Consider the following 17,235-nt stretch of genomic DNA (forward strand, 5'->3'; position numbering starts at 1 on the left):
GTTTAAGCTGTAACAGCCTCCTTAGCTCAGGGGCAGAGCACTGGTCTTGTAAACCAGGGGTCGTGAGTTCGATTCTCACAGGGGGCAGCACAATTTTAAATGGGCCAATGTACTGCTGTGAACCGAAACTTTCAAAATAGCGTGTCTTTTCGGGCCTGAGCCAAGATCACAGATGACGATAGACGAAAGACGGCAGCACCCGTCAGTCATCGCTGTGGACCTCAGTGGTAGCGAATTGTTGTGGCAGAGTAAATCTTTGTATGCATTTTCTGGACCCTGAAATGTATTTTTCTCCAGGGCTGTGATGATCGCAAATACGTTTAAGCTGTAACAGCCTCCTTAGCTCAGGGGCAGAGCACTGGTCTTGTAAACCAGGGGTCGTGAGTTCGATTCTCACAGGGGGCAGCACAATTTTAAATGGGCCAATGTACTGCTGTGAACCGAAACTTTCAAAATAGCGTGTCTTTTCGGGCCTGAGCCAAGATCACAGATGACGATAGACGAAAGACGGCAGCACCCGTCAGTCATCGCTGTGGACCTCAGTGGTAGCGAATTGTTGTGGCAGAGTAAATCTTTGTATGCATTTTCTGGACCCTGAAATGTATTTTTCTCCAGGGCTGTGATGATCGCAAATACGTTTAAGCTGTAATAGCCTCCTTAGCTCAGGGGCAGAGCACTGGTCTTGTAAACCAGGGGTCGTGAGTTCGATTCTCACAGGGGGCAGCACAATTTTAAATGGGCCAATGTACTGCTGTGAACCGAAACTTTCAAAATAGCGTGTCTTTTCGGGCCTGAGCCAAGATCACAGATGACGATAGACGAAAGACGGCAGCACCCGTCAGTCATCGCTGTGGACCTCAGTGGTAGCGAATTGTTGTGGCAGAGTAAATCTTTGTATGCATTTTCTGGACCCTGAAATGTATTTTTCTCCAGGGCTGTGATGATCGCAAATACGTTTAAGCTGTAACAGCCTCCTTAGCTCAGGGGCAGAGCACTGGTCTTGTAAACCAGGGGTCGTGAGTTCGATTCTCACAGGGGGCAGCACAGTTTTAAATGGGCCAATGTACTGCTGTGAACCGAAACTTTCAAAATAGCGTGTCTTTTCGGGCCTGAGCCAAGATCACAGATGACGATAGACGAAAGACGGCAGCACCCGTCAGTCATCGCTGTGGACCTCAGTGGTAGCGAATTGTTGTGGCAGAGTAAATCTTTGTATGCATTTTCTGGACCCTGAAATGTATTTTTCTCCAGGGCTGTGATGATCGCAAATACATTTAAGCTGTAACAGCCTCCTTAGCTCAGGGGCAGAGCACTGGTCTTGTAAACCAGGGGTCGTGAGTTCGATTCTCACAGGGGCAGCACAATTTTAAATGGGCCAATGTACTGCTGTGAACCGAAACTTTCAAAATAGCGTGTCTTTTCGGGCCTGAGCCAAGATCACAGATGACGATAGACGAAAGACGGCAGCACCCGTCAGTCATCGCTGTGGACCTCAGTGGTAGCGAATTGTTGTGGCAGAGTAAATCTTTGTATGCATTTTCTGGACCCTGAAATGTATTTTTCTCCAGGGCTGTGATGATCGCAAATACGTTTAAGCTGTAACAGCCTCCTTAGCTCAGGGGCAGAGCACTGGTCTTGTAAGCCAGTGGTCGTGAGTTCGATTCTCACAGGGGGCAGCACAATTTTAAATGGGCCAATGTACTGCTGTGAACCGAAACTTTCAAAATAGCGTGTCTTTTCGGGCCTGAGCCAAGATCACAGATGACGATAGACGAAAGACGGCAGCACCCGTCAGTCATCGCTGTGGACCTCAGTGGTAGCGAATTGTTGTGGCAGAGTAAATCTTTGTATGCATTTTCTGGACCCTGAAATGTATTTTTCTCCAGGGCTGTGATGATCGCAAATACGTTTAAGCTGTAACAGCCTCCTTAGCTCAGTGGCAGAGCACTGGTCTTGTAAACCAGGGGTCGTGAGTTCGATTCTCACAGGGGGCAGCACAATTTTAAATGGGCCAATGTACTGCTGTGAACCGAAACTTTCAAAATAGCGTGTCTTTTCGGGCCTGAGCCAAGATCACAGATGACGATAGACGAAAGACGGCAGCACCCGTCAGTCATCGCTGTGGACCTCAGTGGTAGCGAATTGTTGTGGCAGAGTAAATCTTTGTATGCATTTTCTGGACCCTGAAATGTATTTTTCTCCAGGGCTGTGATGATCGCAAATACGTTTAAGCTGTAACAGCCTCCTTAGCTCAGGGGCAGAGCACTGGTCTTGTAAACCAGGGGTCGTGAGTTCGATTCTCACAGGGGGCAGCACAGTTTTAAATGGGCCAATGTACTGCTGTGAACCGAAACTTTCAAAATAGCGTGTCTTTTCGGGCCTGAGCCAAGATCACAGATGACGATAGACGAAAGACGGCAGCACCCGTCAGTCATCGCTGTGGACCTCAGTGGTAGCGAATTGTTGTGGCAGAGTAAATCTTTGTATGCATTTTCTGGACCCTGAAATGTATTTTTCTCCAGGGCTGTGATGATCGCAAATACATTTAAGCTGTAATAGCCTCCTTAGCTCAGGGGCAGAGCACTGGTCTTGTAAACCAGGGGTCGTGAGTTCGATTCTCACAGGGGGCAGCACAATTTTAAATGGGCCAATGTACTGCTGTGAACCGAAACTTTCAAAATAGCGTGTCTTTTCGGGCCTGAGCCAAGATCACAGATGACGATAGACGAAAGACGGCAGCACCCGTCAGTCATCGCTGTGGACCTCAGTGGTAGCGAATTGTTGTGGCAGAGTAAATCTTTGTATGCATTTTCTGGACCCTGAAATGTATTTTTCTCCAGGGCTGAGATGATCGCAAATACGTTTAAGCTGTAACAGCCTCCTTAGCTCAGGGGCAGAGCACTGGTCTTGTAAACCAGGGGTCGTGAGTTCGATTCTCACAGGGGGCAGCACAGTTTTAAATGGGCCAATGTACTGCTGTGAACCGAAACTTTCAAAATAGCGTGTCTTTTCGGGCCTGAGCCAAGATCACAGATGACGATAGACGAAAGACGGCAGCACCCGTCAGTCATCGCTGTGGACCTCAGTGGTAGCGAATTGTTGTGGCAGAGTAAATCTTTGTATGCATTTTCTGGACCCTGAAATGTATTTTTCTCCAGGGCTGTGATGATCGCAAATACATTTAAGCTGTAACAGCCTCCTTAGCTCAGGGGCAGAGCACTGGTCTTGTAAACCAGGGGTCGTGAGTTCGATTCTCACAGGGGCAGCACAATTTTAAATGGGCCAATGTACTGCTGTGAACCGAAACTTTCAAAATAGCGTGTCTTTTCGGGCCTGAGCCAAGATCACAGATGACGATAGACGAAAGACGGCAGCACCCGTCAGTCATCGCTGTGGACCTCAGTGGTAGCGAATTGTTGTGGCAGAGTAAATCTTTGTATGCATTTTCTGGACCCTGAAATGTATTTTTCTCCAGGGCTGTGATGATCGCAAATACGTTTAAGCTGTAACAGCCTCCTTAGCTCAGGGGCAGAGCACTGGTCTTGTAAACCAGTGGTCATGAGTTCGATTCTCACAGGGGGCAGCACAATTTTAAATGGGCCAATGTACTGCTGTGAACCGAAACTTTCAAAATAGCGTGTCTTTTCGGGCCTGAGCCAAGATCACAGATGACGATAGACGAAAGACGGCAGCACCCGTCAGTCATCGCTGTGGACCTCAGTGGTAGCGAATTGTTGTGGCAGAGTAAATCTTTGTATGCATTTTCTGGACCCTGAAATGTATTTTTCTCCAGGGCTGTGATGATCGCAAATACGTTTAAGCTGTAACAGCCTCCTTAGCTCAGTGGCAGAGCACTGGTCTTGTAAACCAGGGGTCGTGAGTTCGATTCTCACAGGGGGCAGCACAATTTTAAATGGGCCAATGTACTGCTGTGAACCGAAAATTTCAAAATAGCGTGTCTTTTCGGGCCTGAGCCAAGATCACAGATGACGATAGACGAAAGACGGCAGCACCCGTCAGTCATCGCTGTGGACCTCAGTGGTAGCGAATTGTTGTGGCAGAGTAAATCTTTGTATGCATTTTCTGGACCCTGAAATGTATTTTTCTCCAGGGCTGTGATGATCGCAAATACGTTTAAGCTGTAACAGCCTCCTTAGCTCAGGGGCAGAGCACTGGTCTTGTAAACCAGGGGTCGTGAGTTCGATTCTCACAGGGGGCAGCGCAGTTTTAAATGGGCCAATGTACTGCTGTGAACCGAAACTTTCAAAATAGCGTGTCTTTTCGGGCCTGAGCCAAGATCACAGATGACGATAGACGAAAGACGGCAGCACCCGTCAGTCATCGCTGTGGACCTCAGTGGTAGCGAATTGTTGTGGCAGAGTAAATCTTTGTATGCATTTTCTGGACCCTGAAATGTATTTTTCTCCAGGGCTGTGATGATCGCAAATACGTTTAAGATGTAACAGCCTCCTTAGCTCAGGGGCAGAGCACTGGTCTTGTAAACCAGGGGTCGTGAGTTCGATTCTCACAGGGGGCAGCACAATTTTAAATGGGCCAATGTACTGCTGTGAACCGAAACTTTCAAAATAGCGTGTCTTTTCGGGCCTGAGCCAAGATCACAGATGACGATAGACGAAAGACGGCAGCACCCGTCAGTCATCGCTGTGGACCTCAGTGGTAGCGAATTGTTGTGGCAGAGTAAATCTTTGTATGCATTTTCTGGACCCTGAAATGTATTTTTCTCCAGGGCTGTGATGATCGCAAATACGTTTAAGCTGTAACAGCCTCCTTAGCTCAGGGGCAGAGCACTGGTCTTGTAAACCAGGGGTCGTGAGTTCGATTCTCACAGGGGGCAGCACAATTTTAAATGGGCCAATGTACTGCTGTGAACCGAAACTTTAAAAATAGCGTGTCTTTTCGGGCCTGAGCCAAGATCACAGATGACGATAGACGAAAGACGGCAGCACCCGTCAGTCATCGCTGTGGACCTCAGTGGTAGCGAATTGTTGTGGCAGAGTAAATCTTTGTATGCATTTTCTGGACCCTGAAATGTATTTTTCTCCAGGGCTGTGATGATCGCAAATACGTTTAAGCTGTAACAGCCTCCTTAGCTCAGGGGCAGAGCACTGGTCTTGTAAACCAGGGGTCGTGAGTTCGATTCTCACAGGGGGCAGCACAATTTTAAATGGGCCAATGTACTGCTGTGAACCGAAACTTTCAAAATAGCGTGTCTTTTCGGGCCTGAGCCAAGATCACAGATGACGATAGACGAAAGACGGCAGCACCCGTCACTCATCGCTGTGGACCTCAGTGGTAGCGAATTGTTGTGGCAGAGTAAATCTTTGTATGCATTTTCTGGACCCTGAAATGTATTTTTCTCCAGGGCTGTGATGATCGCAAATACGTTTAAGCTGTAACAGCCTCCTTAGCTCAGGGGCAGAGCACTGGTCTTGTAAACCAGGGGTCGTGAGTTCGATTCTCACAGGGGGCAGCACAGTTTTAAATGGGCCAATGTACTGCTGTGAACCGAAACTTTCAAAATAGCGTGTCTTTTCGGGCCTGAGCCAAGATCACAGATGACGATAGACGAAAGACGGCAGCACCCGTCAGTCATCGCTGTGGACCTCAGTGGTAGCGAATTGTTGTGGCAGAGTAAATCTTTGTATGCATTTTCTGGACCCTGAAATGTATTTTTCTCCAGGGCTGTGATGATCGCAAATACGTTTAAGATGTAACAGCCTCCTTAGCTCAGGGGCAGAGCACTGGTCTTGTAAACCAGGGGTCGTGAGTTCGATTCTCACAGGGGGCAGCACAATTTTAAATGGGCCAATGTACTGCTGTGAACCGAAACTTTCAAAATAGCGTGTCTTTTCGGGCCTGAGCCAAGATCACAGATGACGATAGACGAAAGACGGCAGCACCCGTCAGTCATCGCTGTGGACCTCAGTGGTAGCGAATTGTTGTGGCAGAGTAAATCTTTGTATGCATTTTCTGGACCCTGAAATGTATTTTTCTCCAGGGCTGTGATGATCGCAAATACGTTTAAGCTGTAACAGCCTCCTTAGCTCAGGGGCAGAGCACTGGTCTTGTAAACCAGGGGTCGTGAGTTCGATTCTCACAGGGGGCAGCACAATTTTAAATGGGCCAATGTACTGCTGTGAACCGAAACTTTCAAAATAGCGTGTCTTTTCTGGCCTGAGCCAAGATCACAGATGACGATAGACGAAAGACGGCAGCACCCGTCAGTCATCGCTGTGGACCTCAGTGGTAGCGAATTGTTGTGGCAGAGTAAATCTTTGTATGCATTTTCTGGACCCTGAAATGTATTTTTCTCCAGGGCTGTGATGATCGCAAATACGTTTAAGCTGTAACAGCCTCCTTAGCTCAGGGGCAGAGCACTGGTCTTGTAAACCAGGGGTCGTGAGTTCGATTCTCACAGGGGGCAGCACAATTTTAAATGGGCCAATGTACTGCTGTGAACCGAAACTTTCAAAATAGCGTGTCTTTTCGGGCCTGAGCCAAGATCACAGATGACGATAGACGAAAGACGGCAGCACCCGTCAGTCATCGCTGTGGACCTCAGTGGTAGCGAATTGTTGTGGCAGAGTAAATCTTTGTATGCATTTTCTGGACCCTGAAATGTATTTTTCTCCAGGGCTGTGATGATCGCAAATACGTTTAAGCTGTAACAGCCTCCTTAGCTCAGGGGCAGAGCACTGGTCTTGTAAACCAGGGGTCGTGAGTTCGATTCTCACAGGGGGCAGCACAATTTTAAATGGGCCAATGTACTGCTGTGAACCGAAAATTTCAAAATAGCGTGTCTTTTCGGGCCTGAGCCAAGATCACAGATGACGATAGACGAAAGACGGCAGCACCCGTCAGTCATCGCTGTGGACCTCAGTGGTAGCGAATTGTTGTGGCAGAGTAAATCTTTGTATGCATTTTCTGGACCCTGAAATGTATTTTTCTCCAGGGCTGTGATGATCGCAAATACGTTTAAGCTGTAACAGCCTCCTTAGCTCAGGGGCAGAGCACTGGTCTTGTAAACCAGGGGTCGTGAGTTCCATTCTCACAGGGGGCAGCACAGTTTTAAATGGGCCAATGTACTGCTGTGAACCGAAACTTTCAAAATAGCGTGTCTTTTCGGGCCTGAGCCAAGATCACAGATGACGATAGACGAAAGACGGCAGCACCCGTCAGTCATCGCTGTGGACCTCAGTGGTAGCGAATTGTTGTGGCAGAGTAAATCTTTGTATGCATTTTCTGGACCCTGAAATGTATTTTTCTCCAGGGCTGTGATGATCGCAAATACGTTTAAGATGTAACAGCCTCCTTAGCTCAGAGTGCCGGCACGGTAGCTCAGCGTGTTCGGTCAGAGAGCCGGTTGGCCTCTGTAATAAAAAACTGAGTGGAACGATCACCCACCGAACTTGAACAGGATGTCTTGCGACGTCCGCAACGACCAAACACAACGATCAATAACGAACAAAATGCAAAAAAAAAAAAAAAAAAAAAAAAAAAAAAAAAAGGGGCAGAGCACTGGTCTTGTAAACCAGGGGTCGTGAGTTCGATTCTCACAGGGGGCAGCACAATTTTAAATGGGCCAATGTACTGCTGTGAACCGAAACTTTCAAAATAGCGTGTCTTTTCGGGCCTGAGCCAAAATCACAGATGACGATAGACGAAAGACGGCAGCACCCGTCAGTCATCGCTGTGGACCTCAGTGGTAGCGAATTGTTGTGGCAGAGTAAATCTTTGTATGCATTTTCTGGACCCTGAAATGTATTTTTCTCCAGGGCTGTGATGATCGCAAATACGTTTAAGCTGTAACAGCCTCCTTAGCTCAGGGGCAGAGCACTGGTCTTGTAAACCAGGGGTCGTGAGTTCGATTCTCACAGGGGGCAGCACAATTTTAAATGGGCCAATGTACTGCTGTGAACCGAAACTTTCAAAATAGCGTGTCTTTTCGGGCCTGAGCCAAGATCACAGATGACGATAGACGAAAGACGGCAGCACCCGTCAGTCATCGCTGTGGACCTCAGTGGTAGCGAATTGTTGTGGCAGAGTAAATCTTTGTATGCATTTTCTGGACCCTGAAATGTATTTTTCTCCAGGGCTGTGATGATCGCAAATACGTTTAAGCTGTAACAGCCTCCTTAGCTCAGGGGCAGAGCACTGGTCTTGTAAACCAGGGGTCGTGAGTTCGATTCTCACAGGGGGCAGCACAATTTTAAATGGGCCAATGTACTGCTGTGAACCGAAACTTTCAAAATAGCGTGTCTTTTCGGGCCTGAGCCAAGATCACAGATGACGATAGACGAAAGACGGCAGCACCCGTCAGTCATCGCTGTGGACCTCAGTGGTAGCGAATTGTTGTGGCAGAGTAAATCTTTGTATGCATTTTCTGGACCCTGAAATGTATTTTTCTCCAGGGCTGTGATGATCGCAAATACGTTTAAGATGTAACAGCCTCCTTAGCTCAGGGGCAGAGCACTGGTCTTGTAAACCAGGGGTCGTGAGTTCGATTCTCACAGGGGGCAGCACAATTTTAAATGGGCCAATGTACTGCTGTGAACCGAAACTTTCAAAATAGCGTGTCTTTTCGGGCCTGAGCCAAGATCACAGATGACGATAGACGAAAGACGGCAGCACCCGTCACTCATCGCTGTGGACCTCAGTGGTAGCGAATTGTTGTGGCAGAGTAAATCTTTGTATGCATTTTCTGGACCCTGAAATGTATTTTTCTCCAGGGCTGTGATGATCGCAAATACGTTTAAGCTGTAACAGCCTCCTTAGCTCAGGGGCAGAGCACTGGTCTTGTAAACCAGGGGTCGTGAGTTCGATTCTCACAGGGGGCAGCACAATTTTAAATGGGCCAATGTACTGCTGTGAACCGAAACTTTCAAAATAGCGTGTCTTTTCGGGCCTGAGCCAAGATCACAGATGACGATAGACGAAAGACGGCAGCACCCGTCAGTCATCGCTGTGGACCTCAGTGGTAGCGAATTGTTGTGGCAGAGTAAATCTTTGTATGCATTTTCTGGACCCTGAAATGTATTTTTCTCCAGGGCTGTGATGATCGCAAATACGTTTAAGCTGTAACAGCCTCCTTAGCTCAGGGGCAGAGCACTGGTCTTGTAAACCAGGGGTCGTGAGTTCGATTCTCACAGGGGGCAGCACAATTTTAAATGGGCCAATGTACTGCTGTGAACCGAAACTTTCAAAATAGCGTGTCTTTTCAGGCCTGAGCCAAGATCACAGATGACGATAGACGAAAGACGGCAGCACCCGTCAGTCATCGCTGTGGACCTCAGTGGTAGCGAATTGTTGTGGCAGAGTAAATCTTTGTATGCATTTTCTGGACCCTGAAATGTATTTTTCTCCAGGGCTGTGATGATCGCAAATACGTTTAAGCTGTAACAGCCTCCTTAGCTCAGGGGCAGAGCACTGGTCTTGTAAACCAGGGGTCGTGAGTTCGATTCTCACAGGGGGCAGCACAATTTTAAATGGGCCAATGTACTGCTGTGAACCGAAACTTTCAAAATAGCGTGTCTTTTCGGGCCTGAGCCAAGATCACAGATGACGATAGACGAAAGACGGCAGCACCCGTCAGTCATCGCTGTGGACCTCAGTGGTAGCGAATTGTTGTGGCAGAGTAAATCTTTGTATGCATTTTCTGGATCCTGAAATGTATTTTTCTCCAGGGCTGTGATGATCGCAAATACGTTTAAGCTGTAACAGCCTCCTTAGCTCAGGGGCAGAGCACTGGTCTTGTAAACCAGGGGTCGTGAGTTCGATTCTCACAGGGGGCAGCACAGTTTTAAATGGGCCAATGTACTGCTGTGAACCGAAACTTTCAAAATAGCGTGTCTTTTCGGGCCTGAGCCAAGATCACAGATGACGATAGACGAAAGACGGCAGCACCCGTCAGTCATCGCTGTGGACCTCAGTGGTAGCGAATTGTTGTGGCAGAGTAAATCTTTGTATGCATTTTCTGGACCCTGAAATGTATTTTTCTCCAGGGCTGTGATGATCGCAAATACGTTTCAGCTGTAACAGCCTCCTTAGCACAGGGGCAGAGCACTGGTCTTGTAAACCAGGGGTCGTGAGTTCGATTCTCACAGGGGGCAGCACAATTTTAAATGGGCCAATGTACTGCTGTGAACCGAAACTTTCAAAATAGCGTGTCTTTTCGGGCCTGAGCCAAGATCACAGATGACGATAGACGAAAGACGGCAGCACCCGTCAGTCATCGCTGTGGACCTCAGTGGTAGCGAATTGTTGTGGCAGAGTAAATCTTTGTATGCATTTTCTGGACCCTGAAATGTATTTTTCTCCAGGGCTGTGATGATCGCAAATACGTTTAAGCTGTAACAGCCTCCTTAGCTCAGGGGCAGAGCACTGGTCTTGTAAACCAGGGGTCGTGAGTTCGATTCTCACAGGGGGCAGCACAATTTTAAATGGGCCAATGTACTGCTGTGAACCGAAACTTTCAAAATAGCGTGTCTTTTCGGGCCTGAGCCAAGATCACAGATGACGATAGACGAAAGACGGCAGCACCCGTCAGTCATCGCTGTGGACCTCAGTGGTAGCGAATTGTTGTGGCAGAGTAAATCTTTGTATGCATTTTCTGGACCCTGAAATGTATTTTTCTCCAGGGCTGTGATGATCGCAAATACGTTTAAGCTGTAACAGCCTCCTTACCTCAGGGGCAGAGCACTGGTCTTGTAAACCAGGGGTCGTGAGTTCGATTCTCACAGGGGGCAGCACAATTTTAAATGGGCCAATGTACTGCTGTGAACCGAAACTTTCAAAATAGCGTGTCTTTTCGGGCCTGAGCCAAGATCACAGATGACGATAGACGAAAGACGGCAGCACCCGTCAGTCATCGCTGTGGACCTCAGTGGTAGCGAATTGTTGTGGCAGAGTAAATCTTTGTATGCATTTTCTGGACCCTGAAATGTATTTTTCTCCAGGGCTGTGATGATCGCAAATACGTTTAAGCTGTAACAGCCTCCTTAGCTCAGGGGCAGAGCACTGGTCTTGTAAACCAGGGGTCGTGAGTTCGATTCTCACAGGGGGCAGCACAATTTTAAATGGGCCAATGTACTGCTGTGAACCGAAATTTTCAAAATAGCATGTCTTTTCGGGCCTGAGCCAAGATCACAGATGACGATAGACGAAAGACGGCAGCACCCGTCAGTCATCGCTGTGGACCTCAGTGGTAGCGAATTGTTGTGGCAGAGTAAATCTTTGTATGCATTTTCTGGACCCTGAAATGTATTTTTCTCCAGGGCTGTGATGATCGCAAATACGTTTAAGCTGTAACAGCCTCCTTAGCTCAGGGGCAGAGCACTGGTCTTGTAAACCAGGGGTCGTGAGTTCGATTCTCACAGGGGGCAGCACAATTTTAAATGGGCCAATGTACTGCTGTGAACCGAAATTTTCAAAATAGCATGTCTTTTCGGGCCTGAGCCAAGATCACAGATGACGATAGACGAAAGACGGCAGCACCCGTCAGTCATCGCTGTGGACCTCAGTGGTAGCGAATTGTTGTGGCAGAGTAAATCTTTGTATGCATTTTCTGGACCCTGAAATGTATTTTTCTCCAGGGCTGTGATGATCGCAAATACGTTTAAGCTGTAACAGCCTCCTTAGCTCAGGGGCAGAGCACTGGTCTTGTAAACCAGGGGTCGTGAGTTCGATTCTCACAGGGGGCAGCACAATTTTAAATGGGCCAATGTACTGCTGTGAACCGAAACTTTCAAAATAGCGTGTCTTTTCGGGCCTGAGCCAAGATCACAGATGACGATAGACGAAAGACGGCAGCACCCGTCAGTCATCGCTGTGGACCTCAGTGGTAGCGAATTGTTGTGGCAGAGTAAATCTTTGTATGCATTTTCTGGACCCTGAAATGTATTTTTCTCCAGGGCTGTGATGATCGCAAATACGTTTAAGCTGTAACAGCCTCCTTAGCTCAGGGGCAGAGCACGGGTCTTGTAAACCAGGGGTCGTGAGTTCGATTCTCACAGGGGGCAGCACAATTTTAAATGGGCCAATGTACTGCTGTGAACCGAAACTTTCAAAATAGCGTGTCTTTTCGGGCCTGAGCCAAGATCACAGATGACGATAGACGAAAGACGGCAGCACCCGTCAGTCATCGCTGTGGACCTCAGTGGTAGCGAATTGTTGTGGCAGAGTAAATCTTTGTATGCATTTTCTGGACCCTGAAATGTATTTTTCTCCAGGGCTGTGATGATCGCAAATACGTTTAAGCTGTAACAGCCTCCTTAGCTCAGGGGCAGAGCACTGGTCTTGTAAACCAGGGGTCGTGAGTTCGATTCTCACAGGGGGCAGCACAATTTTAAATGGGCCAATGTACTGCTGTGAACCGAAATTTTCAAAATAGCATGTCTTTTCGGGCCTGAGCCAAGATCACAGATGACGATAGACGAAAGACGGCAGCACCCGTCAGTCATCGCTGTGGACCTCAGTGGTAGCGAATTGTTGTGGCAGAGTAAATCTTTGTATGCATTTTCTGGACCCTGAAATGTATTTTTCTCCAGGGCTGTGATGATCGCAAATACGTTTAAGCTGTAACAGCCTCCTTAGCTCAGGGGCAGAGCACTGGTCTTGTAAACCAGGGGTCGTGAGTTCGATTGTCACAGGGGGCAGCACAATTTTAAATGGGCCAATGTACTGCTGTGAACCGAAACTTTCAAAATAGCGTGTCTTTTCGGGCCTGAGCCAAGATCACAGATGACGATAGACGAAAGACGGCAGCACCCGTCAGTCATCGCTGTGGACCTCAGTGGTAGCGAATTGTTGTGGCAGAGTAAATCTTTGTATGCATTTTCTGGACCCTGAAATGTATTTTTCTCCAGGGCTGTGATGATCGCAAATACGTTTAAGCTGTAACAGCCTCCTTAGCTCAGGGGCAGAGCACTGGTCTTGTAAACCAGGGGTCGTGAGTTCGATTCTCACAGGGGGCAGCACAATTTTAAATGGACCAATGTACTGCTGTGAACCGAAACTTTCAAAATAGCGTGTCTTTTCGGGCCTGAGCCAAGATCACAGATGACGATAGACGAAAGACGGCAGCACCCGTCAGTCATCGCTGTGGACCTCAGTGGTAGCGAATTGTTGTGGCAGAGTAAATCTTTGTATGCATTTTCTGGACCCTGAAATGTATTTTTCTCCAGGGCTGTGATGATCGCAAATACGTTTAAGCTGTAACAGCCTCCTTAGCTCAGGGGCAGAGCACTGGTCTTGTAAACCAGGGGTCGTGAGTTCGATTCTCACAGGGGGCAGCACAATTTTAAATGGGCCAATGTACTGCTGTGAACCGAAACTTTCAAAATAGCGTGTCTTTTCGGGCCTGAGCCAAGATCACAGATGACGATAGACGAAAGACGGCAGCACCCGTCAGTCATCGCTGTGGACCTCAGTGGTAGCGAATTGTTGTGGCAGAGTAAATCTTTGTATGCATTTTCTGGACCCTGAAATGTATTTTTCTCCAGGGCTGTGATGATCGCAAATACGTTTAAGCTGTAACAGCCTCCTTAGCTCAGGGGCAGAGCACTGGTCTTGTAAACCAGGGGTCGTGAGTTCGATTCTCACAGGGGGCAGCACAATTTTAAATGGGCCAATGTACTGCTGTGAACCGAAACTTTCAAAATAGCGTGTCTTTTCGGGCCTGAGCCAAGATCACAGATGACGATAGACGAAAGACGGCAGCACCCGTCAGTCATCGCTGTGGACCTCAGTGGTAGCGAATTGTTGTGGCAGAGTAAATCTTTGTATGCATTTTCTGGACCCTGAAATGTATTTTTCTCCAGGGCTGTGATGATCGCAAATACATTTAAGCTGTAACAGCCTCCTTAGCTCAGGGGCAGAGCACTGGTCTTGTAAACCAGGGGTCGTGAGTTCGATTCTCACAGGGGCAGCACAATTTTAAATGGGCCAATGTACTGCTGTGAACCGAAACTTTCAAAATAGCGTGTCTTTTCGGGCCTGAGCCAAGATCACAGATGACGATAGACGAAAGACGGCAGCACCCGTCAGTCATCGCTGTGGACCTCAGTGGTAGCGAATTGTTGTGGCAGAGTAAATCTTTGTATGCATTTTCTGGACCCTGAAATGTATTTTTCTCCAGGGCTGTGATGATCGCAAATACGTTTAAGCTGTAACAGCCTCCTTAGCTCAGTGGCAGAGCACTGGTCTTGTAAACCAGGGGTCGTGAGTTCGATTCTCACAGGGGGCAGCACAATTTTAAATGGGCCAATGTACTGCTGTGAACCGAAAATTTCAAAATAGCGTGTCTTTTCGGGCCTGAGCCAAGATCACAGATGACGATAGACGAAAGACGGCAGCACCCGTCAGTCATCGCTGTGGACCTCAGTGGTAGCGAATTGTTGTGGCAGAGTAAATCTTTGTATGCATTTTCTGGACCCTGAAATGTATTTTTCTCCAGGGCTGTGATGATCGCAAATACGTTTAAGCTGTAACAGCCTCCTTAGCTCAGGGGCAGAGCACTGGTCTTGTAAACCAGGGGTCGTGAGTTCGATTCTCACAGGGGGCAGCGCAGTTTTAAATGGGCCAATGTACTGCTGTGAACCGAAACTTTCAAAATAGCGTGTCTTTTCGGGCCTGAGCCAAGATCACAGATGACGATAGACGAAAGACGGCAGCACCCGTCAGTCATCGCTGTGGACCTCAGTGGTAGCGAATTGTTGTGGCAGAGTAAATCTTTGTATGCATTTTCTGGACCCTGAAATGTATTTTTCTCCAGGGCTGTGATGATCGCAAATACGTTTAAGATGTAACAGCCTCCTTAGCTCAGGGGCAGAGCACTGGTCTTGTAAACCAGGGGTCGTGAGTTCGATTCTCACAGGGGGCAGCACAATTTTAAATGGGCCAATGTACTGCTGTGAACCGAAACTTTCAAAATAGCGTGTCTTTTCGGGCCTGAGCCAAGATCACAGATGACGATAGACGAAAGACGGCAGCACCCGTCAGTCATCGCTGTGGACCTCAGTGGTAGCGAATTGTTGTGGCAGAGTAAATCTTTGTATGCATTTTCTGGACCCTGAAATGTATTTTTCTCCAGGGCTGTGATGATCGCAAATACGTTTAAGCTGTAACAGCCTCCTTAGCTCAGGGGCAGAGCACTGGTCTTGTAAACCAGGGGTCGTGAGTTCGATTCTCACAGGGGGCAGCACAATTTTAAATGGGCCAATGTACTGCTGTGAACCGAAACTTTAAAAATAGCGTGTCTTTTCGGGCCTGAGCCAAGATCACAGATGACGATAGACGAAAGACGGCAGCACCCGTCAGTCATCGCTGTGGACCTCAGTGGTAGCGAATTGTTGTGGCAGAGTAAATCTTTGTATGCATTTTCTGGACCCTGAAATGTATTTTTCTCCAGGGCTGTGATGATCGCAAATACGTTTAAGCTGTAACAGCCTCCTTAGCTCAGGGGCAGAGCACTGGTCTTGTAAACCAGGGGTCGTGAGTTCGATTCTCACAGGGGGCAGCACAATTTTAAATGGGCCAATGTACTGCTGTGAACCGAAACTTTCAAAATAGCGTGTCTTTTCGGGCCTGAGCCAAGATCACAGATGACGATAGACGAAAGACGGCAGCACCCGTCACTCATCGCTGTGGACCTCAGTGGTAGCGAATTGTTGTGGCAGAGTAAATCTTTGTATGCATTTTCTGGACCCTGAAATGTATTTTTCTCCAGGGCTGTGATGATCGCAAATACGTTTAAGCTGTAACAGCCTCCTTAGCTCAGGGGCAGAGCACTGGTCTTGTAAACCAGGGGTCGTGAGTTCGATTCTCACAGGGGGCAGCACAGTTTTAAATGGGCCAATGTACTGCTGTGAACCGAAACTTTCAAAATAGCGTGTCTTTTCGGGCCTGAGCCAAGATCACAGATGACGATAGACGAAAGACGGCAGCACCCGTCAGTCATCGCTGTGGACCTCAGTGGTAGCGAATTGTTGTGGCAGAGTAAATCTTTGTATGCATTTTCTGGACCCTGAAATGTATTTTTCTCCAGGGCTGTGATGATCGCAAATACGTTTAAGATGTAACAGCCTCCTTAGCTCAGGGGCAGAGCACTGGTCTTGTAAACCAGGGGTCGTGAGTTCGATTCTCACAGGGGGCAGCACAATTTTAAATGGGCCAATGTACTGCTGTGAACCGAAACTTTCAAAATAGCGTGTCTTTTCGGGCCTGAGCCAAGATCACAGATGACGATAGACGAAAGACGGCAGCACCCGTCAGTCATCGCTGTGGACCTCAGTGGTAGCGAATTGTTGTGGCAGAGTAAATCTTTGTATGCATTTTCTGGACCCTGAAATGTATTTTTCTCCAGGGCTGTGATGATCGCAAATACGTTTAAGCTGTAACAGCCTCCTTAGCTCAGGGGCAGAGCACTGGTCTTGTAAACCAGGGGTCGTGAGTTCGATTCTCACAGGGGGCAGCACAATTTTAAATGGGCCAATGTACTGCTGTGAACCGAAACTTTCAAAATAGCGTGTCTTTTCTGGCCTGAGCCAAGATCACAGATGACGATAGACGAAAGACGGCAGCACCCGTCAGTCATCGCTGTGGACCTCAGTGGTAGCGAATTGTTGTGGCAGAGTAAATCTTTGTATGCATTTTCTGGACCCTGAAATGTATTTTTCTCCAGGGCTGTGATGATCGCAAATACGTTTAAGCTGTAACAGCCTCCTTAGCTCAGGGGCAGAGCACTGGTCTTGTAAACCAGGGGTCGTGAGTTCGATTCTCACAGGGGGCAGCACAATTTTAAATGGGCCAATGTACTGCTGTGAACCGAAACTTTCAAAATAGCGTGTCTTTTCGGGCCTGAGCCAAGATCACAGATGACGATAGACGAAAGACGGCAGCACCCGTCAGTCATCGCTGTGGACCTCAGTGGTAGCGAATTGTTGTGGCAGAGTAAATCTTTGTATGCATTTTCTGGACCCTGAAATGTATTTTTCTCCAGGGCTGTGATGATCGCAAATACGTTTAAGCTGTAACAGCCTCCTTAGCTCAGGGGCAGAGCACTGGTCTTGTAAACCAGGGGTCGTGAGTTCGATTCTCACAGGGGGCAGCACAATTTTAAATGGGCCAATGTACTGCTGTGAACCGAAAATTTCAAAATAGCGTGTCTTTTCGGGCCTGAGCCAAGATCACAGATGACGATAGACGAAAGACGGCAGC

At 47.9% G+C, this 17,235-nt stretch overlaps 53 non-coding genes across 53 annotated transcripts; all 53 read left to right on the forward strand.

Annotated features, from left to right (window-relative positions):
- Positions 1-15: 15 nt before the first annotated feature.
- Trnat-ugu (transfer RNA threonine (anticodon UGU)) lies at positions 16-87 on the forward strand. Its single transcript has one exon. It is a non-coding gene; the product is annotated as a tRNA-Thr (tRNA).
- A 246-nt stretch (positions 88-333) lies between these two features.
- On the forward strand, positions 334-405 carry Trnat-ugu (transfer RNA threonine (anticodon UGU)). Its single transcript has one exon. It is a non-coding gene; the product is annotated as a tRNA-Thr (tRNA).
- A 246-nt stretch (positions 406-651) lies between these two features.
- Trnat-ugu (transfer RNA threonine (anticodon UGU)) lies at positions 652-723 on the forward strand. Its single transcript has one exon. It is a non-coding gene; the product is annotated as a tRNA-Thr (tRNA).
- Positions 724-969: 246 nt separating this feature from the next.
- Trnat-ugu (transfer RNA threonine (anticodon UGU)) lies at positions 970-1,041 on the forward strand. Its single transcript has one exon. It is a non-coding gene; the product is annotated as a tRNA-Thr (tRNA).
- Positions 1,042-1,287: 246 nt separating this feature from the next.
- Positions 1,288-1,361, forward strand: Trnat-ugu (transfer RNA threonine (anticodon UGU)). Its single transcript has one exon. It is a non-coding gene; the product is annotated as a tRNA-Thr (tRNA).
- A 243-nt stretch (positions 1,362-1,604) lies between these two features.
- Positions 1,605-1,676, forward strand: Trnat-ugu (transfer RNA threonine (anticodon UGU)). The gene has a single exon. It is a non-coding gene; the product is annotated as a tRNA-Thr (tRNA).
- A 246-nt stretch (positions 1,677-1,922) lies between these two features.
- On the forward strand, positions 1,923-1,994 carry Trnat-ugu (transfer RNA threonine (anticodon UGU)). The gene has a single exon. It is a non-coding gene; the product is annotated as a tRNA-Thr (tRNA).
- A 246-nt stretch (positions 1,995-2,240) lies between these two features.
- On the forward strand, positions 2,241-2,312 carry Trnat-ugu (transfer RNA threonine (anticodon UGU)). The gene has a single exon. It is a non-coding gene; the product is annotated as a tRNA-Thr (tRNA).
- Positions 2,313-2,558: 246 nt separating this feature from the next.
- Trnat-ugu (transfer RNA threonine (anticodon UGU)) lies at positions 2,559-2,630 on the forward strand. The gene has a single exon. It is a non-coding gene; the product is annotated as a tRNA-Thr (tRNA).
- Positions 2,631-2,876: 246 nt separating this feature from the next.
- Positions 2,877-2,948, forward strand: Trnat-ugu (transfer RNA threonine (anticodon UGU)). Its single transcript has one exon. It is a non-coding gene; the product is annotated as a tRNA-Thr (tRNA).
- Positions 2,949-3,194: 246 nt separating this feature from the next.
- On the forward strand, positions 3,195-3,268 carry Trnat-ugu (transfer RNA threonine (anticodon UGU)). The gene has a single exon. It is a non-coding gene; the product is annotated as a tRNA-Thr (tRNA).
- Positions 3,269-3,511: 243 nt separating this feature from the next.
- Trnat-ugu (transfer RNA threonine (anticodon UGU)) lies at positions 3,512-3,583 on the forward strand. Its single transcript has one exon. It is a non-coding gene; the product is annotated as a tRNA-Thr (tRNA).
- Positions 3,584-3,829: 246 nt separating this feature from the next.
- Positions 3,830-3,901, forward strand: Trnat-ugu (transfer RNA threonine (anticodon UGU)). The gene has a single exon. It is a non-coding gene; the product is annotated as a tRNA-Thr (tRNA).
- A 246-nt stretch (positions 3,902-4,147) lies between these two features.
- Positions 4,148-4,219, forward strand: Trnat-ugu (transfer RNA threonine (anticodon UGU)). Its single transcript has one exon. It is a non-coding gene; the product is annotated as a tRNA-Thr (tRNA).
- Positions 4,220-4,465: 246 nt separating this feature from the next.
- On the forward strand, positions 4,466-4,537 carry Trnat-ugu (transfer RNA threonine (anticodon UGU)). The gene has a single exon. It is a non-coding gene; the product is annotated as a tRNA-Thr (tRNA).
- Positions 4,538-4,783: 246 nt separating this feature from the next.
- Positions 4,784-4,855, forward strand: Trnat-ugu (transfer RNA threonine (anticodon UGU)). Its single transcript has one exon. It is a non-coding gene; the product is annotated as a tRNA-Thr (tRNA).
- A 246-nt stretch (positions 4,856-5,101) lies between these two features.
- Positions 5,102-5,173, forward strand: Trnat-ugu (transfer RNA threonine (anticodon UGU)). Its single transcript has one exon. It is a non-coding gene; the product is annotated as a tRNA-Thr (tRNA).
- Positions 5,174-5,419: 246 nt separating this feature from the next.
- On the forward strand, positions 5,420-5,491 carry Trnat-ugu (transfer RNA threonine (anticodon UGU)). Its single transcript has one exon. It is a non-coding gene; the product is annotated as a tRNA-Thr (tRNA).
- Positions 5,492-5,737: 246 nt separating this feature from the next.
- Positions 5,738-5,809, forward strand: Trnat-ugu (transfer RNA threonine (anticodon UGU)). The gene has a single exon. It is a non-coding gene; the product is annotated as a tRNA-Thr (tRNA).
- A 246-nt stretch (positions 5,810-6,055) lies between these two features.
- Positions 6,056-6,127, forward strand: Trnat-ugu (transfer RNA threonine (anticodon UGU)). Its single transcript has one exon. It is a non-coding gene; the product is annotated as a tRNA-Thr (tRNA).
- A 246-nt stretch (positions 6,128-6,373) lies between these two features.
- Trnat-ugu (transfer RNA threonine (anticodon UGU)) lies at positions 6,374-6,445 on the forward strand. Its single transcript has one exon. It is a non-coding gene; the product is annotated as a tRNA-Thr (tRNA).
- A 246-nt stretch (positions 6,446-6,691) lies between these two features.
- Trnat-ugu (transfer RNA threonine (anticodon UGU)) lies at positions 6,692-6,763 on the forward strand. Its single transcript has one exon. It is a non-coding gene; the product is annotated as a tRNA-Thr (tRNA).
- Positions 6,764-7,009: 246 nt separating this feature from the next.
- On the forward strand, positions 7,010-7,081 carry Trnat-ugu (transfer RNA threonine (anticodon UGU)). The gene has a single exon. It is a non-coding gene; the product is annotated as a tRNA-Thr (tRNA).
- Positions 7,082-7,832: 751 nt separating this feature from the next.
- Positions 7,833-7,904, forward strand: Trnat-ugu (transfer RNA threonine (anticodon UGU)). Its single transcript has one exon. It is a non-coding gene; the product is annotated as a tRNA-Thr (tRNA).
- A 246-nt stretch (positions 7,905-8,150) lies between these two features.
- Trnat-ugu (transfer RNA threonine (anticodon UGU)) lies at positions 8,151-8,222 on the forward strand. Its single transcript has one exon. It is a non-coding gene; the product is annotated as a tRNA-Thr (tRNA).
- A 246-nt stretch (positions 8,223-8,468) lies between these two features.
- On the forward strand, positions 8,469-8,540 carry Trnat-ugu (transfer RNA threonine (anticodon UGU)). The gene has a single exon. It is a non-coding gene; the product is annotated as a tRNA-Thr (tRNA).
- Positions 8,541-8,786: 246 nt separating this feature from the next.
- Trnat-ugu (transfer RNA threonine (anticodon UGU)) lies at positions 8,787-8,858 on the forward strand. Its single transcript has one exon. It is a non-coding gene; the product is annotated as a tRNA-Thr (tRNA).
- Positions 8,859-9,104: 246 nt separating this feature from the next.
- Trnat-ugu (transfer RNA threonine (anticodon UGU)) lies at positions 9,105-9,176 on the forward strand. Its single transcript has one exon. It is a non-coding gene; the product is annotated as a tRNA-Thr (tRNA).
- Positions 9,177-9,422: 246 nt separating this feature from the next.
- On the forward strand, positions 9,423-9,494 carry Trnat-ugu (transfer RNA threonine (anticodon UGU)). Its single transcript has one exon. It is a non-coding gene; the product is annotated as a tRNA-Thr (tRNA).
- Positions 9,495-9,740: 246 nt separating this feature from the next.
- On the forward strand, positions 9,741-9,812 carry Trnat-ugu (transfer RNA threonine (anticodon UGU)). Its single transcript has one exon. It is a non-coding gene; the product is annotated as a tRNA-Thr (tRNA).
- Positions 9,813-10,058: 246 nt separating this feature from the next.
- Positions 10,059-10,130, forward strand: Trnat-ugu (transfer RNA threonine (anticodon UGU)). The gene has a single exon. It is a non-coding gene; the product is annotated as a tRNA-Thr (tRNA).
- Positions 10,131-10,376: 246 nt separating this feature from the next.
- On the forward strand, positions 10,377-10,448 carry Trnat-ugu (transfer RNA threonine (anticodon UGU)). Its single transcript has one exon. It is a non-coding gene; the product is annotated as a tRNA-Thr (tRNA).
- Positions 10,449-10,694: 246 nt separating this feature from the next.
- On the forward strand, positions 10,695-10,766 carry Trnat-ugu (transfer RNA threonine (anticodon UGU)). The gene has a single exon. It is a non-coding gene; the product is annotated as a tRNA-Thr (tRNA).
- A 246-nt stretch (positions 10,767-11,012) lies between these two features.
- Trnat-ugu (transfer RNA threonine (anticodon UGU)) lies at positions 11,013-11,084 on the forward strand. Its single transcript has one exon. It is a non-coding gene; the product is annotated as a tRNA-Thr (tRNA).
- Positions 11,085-11,330: 246 nt separating this feature from the next.
- Positions 11,331-11,402, forward strand: Trnat-ugu (transfer RNA threonine (anticodon UGU)). Its single transcript has one exon. It is a non-coding gene; the product is annotated as a tRNA-Thr (tRNA).
- Positions 11,403-11,648: 246 nt separating this feature from the next.
- Positions 11,649-11,720, forward strand: Trnat-ugu (transfer RNA threonine (anticodon UGU)). The gene has a single exon. It is a non-coding gene; the product is annotated as a tRNA-Thr (tRNA).
- Positions 11,721-11,966: 246 nt separating this feature from the next.
- On the forward strand, positions 11,967-12,038 carry Trnat-ugu (transfer RNA threonine (anticodon UGU)). The gene has a single exon. It is a non-coding gene; the product is annotated as a tRNA-Thr (tRNA).
- Positions 12,039-12,284: 246 nt separating this feature from the next.
- On the forward strand, positions 12,285-12,356 carry Trnat-ugu (transfer RNA threonine (anticodon UGU)). The gene has a single exon. It is a non-coding gene; the product is annotated as a tRNA-Thr (tRNA).
- A 246-nt stretch (positions 12,357-12,602) lies between these two features.
- On the forward strand, positions 12,603-12,674 carry Trnat-ugu (transfer RNA threonine (anticodon UGU)). The gene has a single exon. It is a non-coding gene; the product is annotated as a tRNA-Thr (tRNA).
- A 246-nt stretch (positions 12,675-12,920) lies between these two features.
- On the forward strand, positions 12,921-12,992 carry Trnat-ugu (transfer RNA threonine (anticodon UGU)). The gene has a single exon. It is a non-coding gene; the product is annotated as a tRNA-Thr (tRNA).
- Positions 12,993-13,238: 246 nt separating this feature from the next.
- Trnat-ugu (transfer RNA threonine (anticodon UGU)) lies at positions 13,239-13,310 on the forward strand. Its single transcript has one exon. It is a non-coding gene; the product is annotated as a tRNA-Thr (tRNA).
- A 246-nt stretch (positions 13,311-13,556) lies between these two features.
- On the forward strand, positions 13,557-13,628 carry Trnat-ugu (transfer RNA threonine (anticodon UGU)). Its single transcript has one exon. It is a non-coding gene; the product is annotated as a tRNA-Thr (tRNA).
- Positions 13,629-13,874: 246 nt separating this feature from the next.
- Positions 13,875-13,948, forward strand: Trnat-ugu (transfer RNA threonine (anticodon UGU)). Its single transcript has one exon. It is a non-coding gene; the product is annotated as a tRNA-Thr (tRNA).
- A 243-nt stretch (positions 13,949-14,191) lies between these two features.
- Positions 14,192-14,263, forward strand: Trnat-ugu (transfer RNA threonine (anticodon UGU)). Its single transcript has one exon. It is a non-coding gene; the product is annotated as a tRNA-Thr (tRNA).
- Positions 14,264-14,509: 246 nt separating this feature from the next.
- Positions 14,510-14,581, forward strand: Trnat-ugu (transfer RNA threonine (anticodon UGU)). The gene has a single exon. It is a non-coding gene; the product is annotated as a tRNA-Thr (tRNA).
- Positions 14,582-14,827: 246 nt separating this feature from the next.
- Positions 14,828-14,899, forward strand: Trnat-ugu (transfer RNA threonine (anticodon UGU)). Its single transcript has one exon. It is a non-coding gene; the product is annotated as a tRNA-Thr (tRNA).
- Positions 14,900-15,145: 246 nt separating this feature from the next.
- Positions 15,146-15,217, forward strand: Trnat-ugu (transfer RNA threonine (anticodon UGU)). Its single transcript has one exon. It is a non-coding gene; the product is annotated as a tRNA-Thr (tRNA).
- Positions 15,218-15,463: 246 nt separating this feature from the next.
- Trnat-ugu (transfer RNA threonine (anticodon UGU)) lies at positions 15,464-15,535 on the forward strand. Its single transcript has one exon. It is a non-coding gene; the product is annotated as a tRNA-Thr (tRNA).
- A 246-nt stretch (positions 15,536-15,781) lies between these two features.
- Trnat-ugu (transfer RNA threonine (anticodon UGU)) lies at positions 15,782-15,853 on the forward strand. The gene has a single exon. It is a non-coding gene; the product is annotated as a tRNA-Thr (tRNA).
- A 246-nt stretch (positions 15,854-16,099) lies between these two features.
- Trnat-ugu (transfer RNA threonine (anticodon UGU)) lies at positions 16,100-16,171 on the forward strand. Its single transcript has one exon. It is a non-coding gene; the product is annotated as a tRNA-Thr (tRNA).
- Positions 16,172-16,417: 246 nt separating this feature from the next.
- Trnat-ugu (transfer RNA threonine (anticodon UGU)) lies at positions 16,418-16,489 on the forward strand. Its single transcript has one exon. It is a non-coding gene; the product is annotated as a tRNA-Thr (tRNA).
- A 246-nt stretch (positions 16,490-16,735) lies between these two features.
- Trnat-ugu (transfer RNA threonine (anticodon UGU)) lies at positions 16,736-16,807 on the forward strand. Its single transcript has one exon. It is a non-coding gene; the product is annotated as a tRNA-Thr (tRNA).
- A 246-nt stretch (positions 16,808-17,053) lies between these two features.
- Positions 17,054-17,125, forward strand: Trnat-ugu (transfer RNA threonine (anticodon UGU)). Its single transcript has one exon. It is a non-coding gene; the product is annotated as a tRNA-Thr (tRNA).
- Positions 17,126-17,235: the final 110 nt, after the last annotated feature.

The sequence above is a fragment of the Schistocerca serialis genome, chromosome 1, assembly GCF_023864345.2.
Source record: "Schistocerca serialis cubense isolate TAMUIC-IGC-003099 chromosome 1, iqSchSeri2.2, whole genome shotgun sequence".
Lineage (NCBI taxonomy): Eukaryota > Metazoa > Arthropoda > Insecta > Orthoptera > Acrididae > Schistocerca > Schistocerca serialis.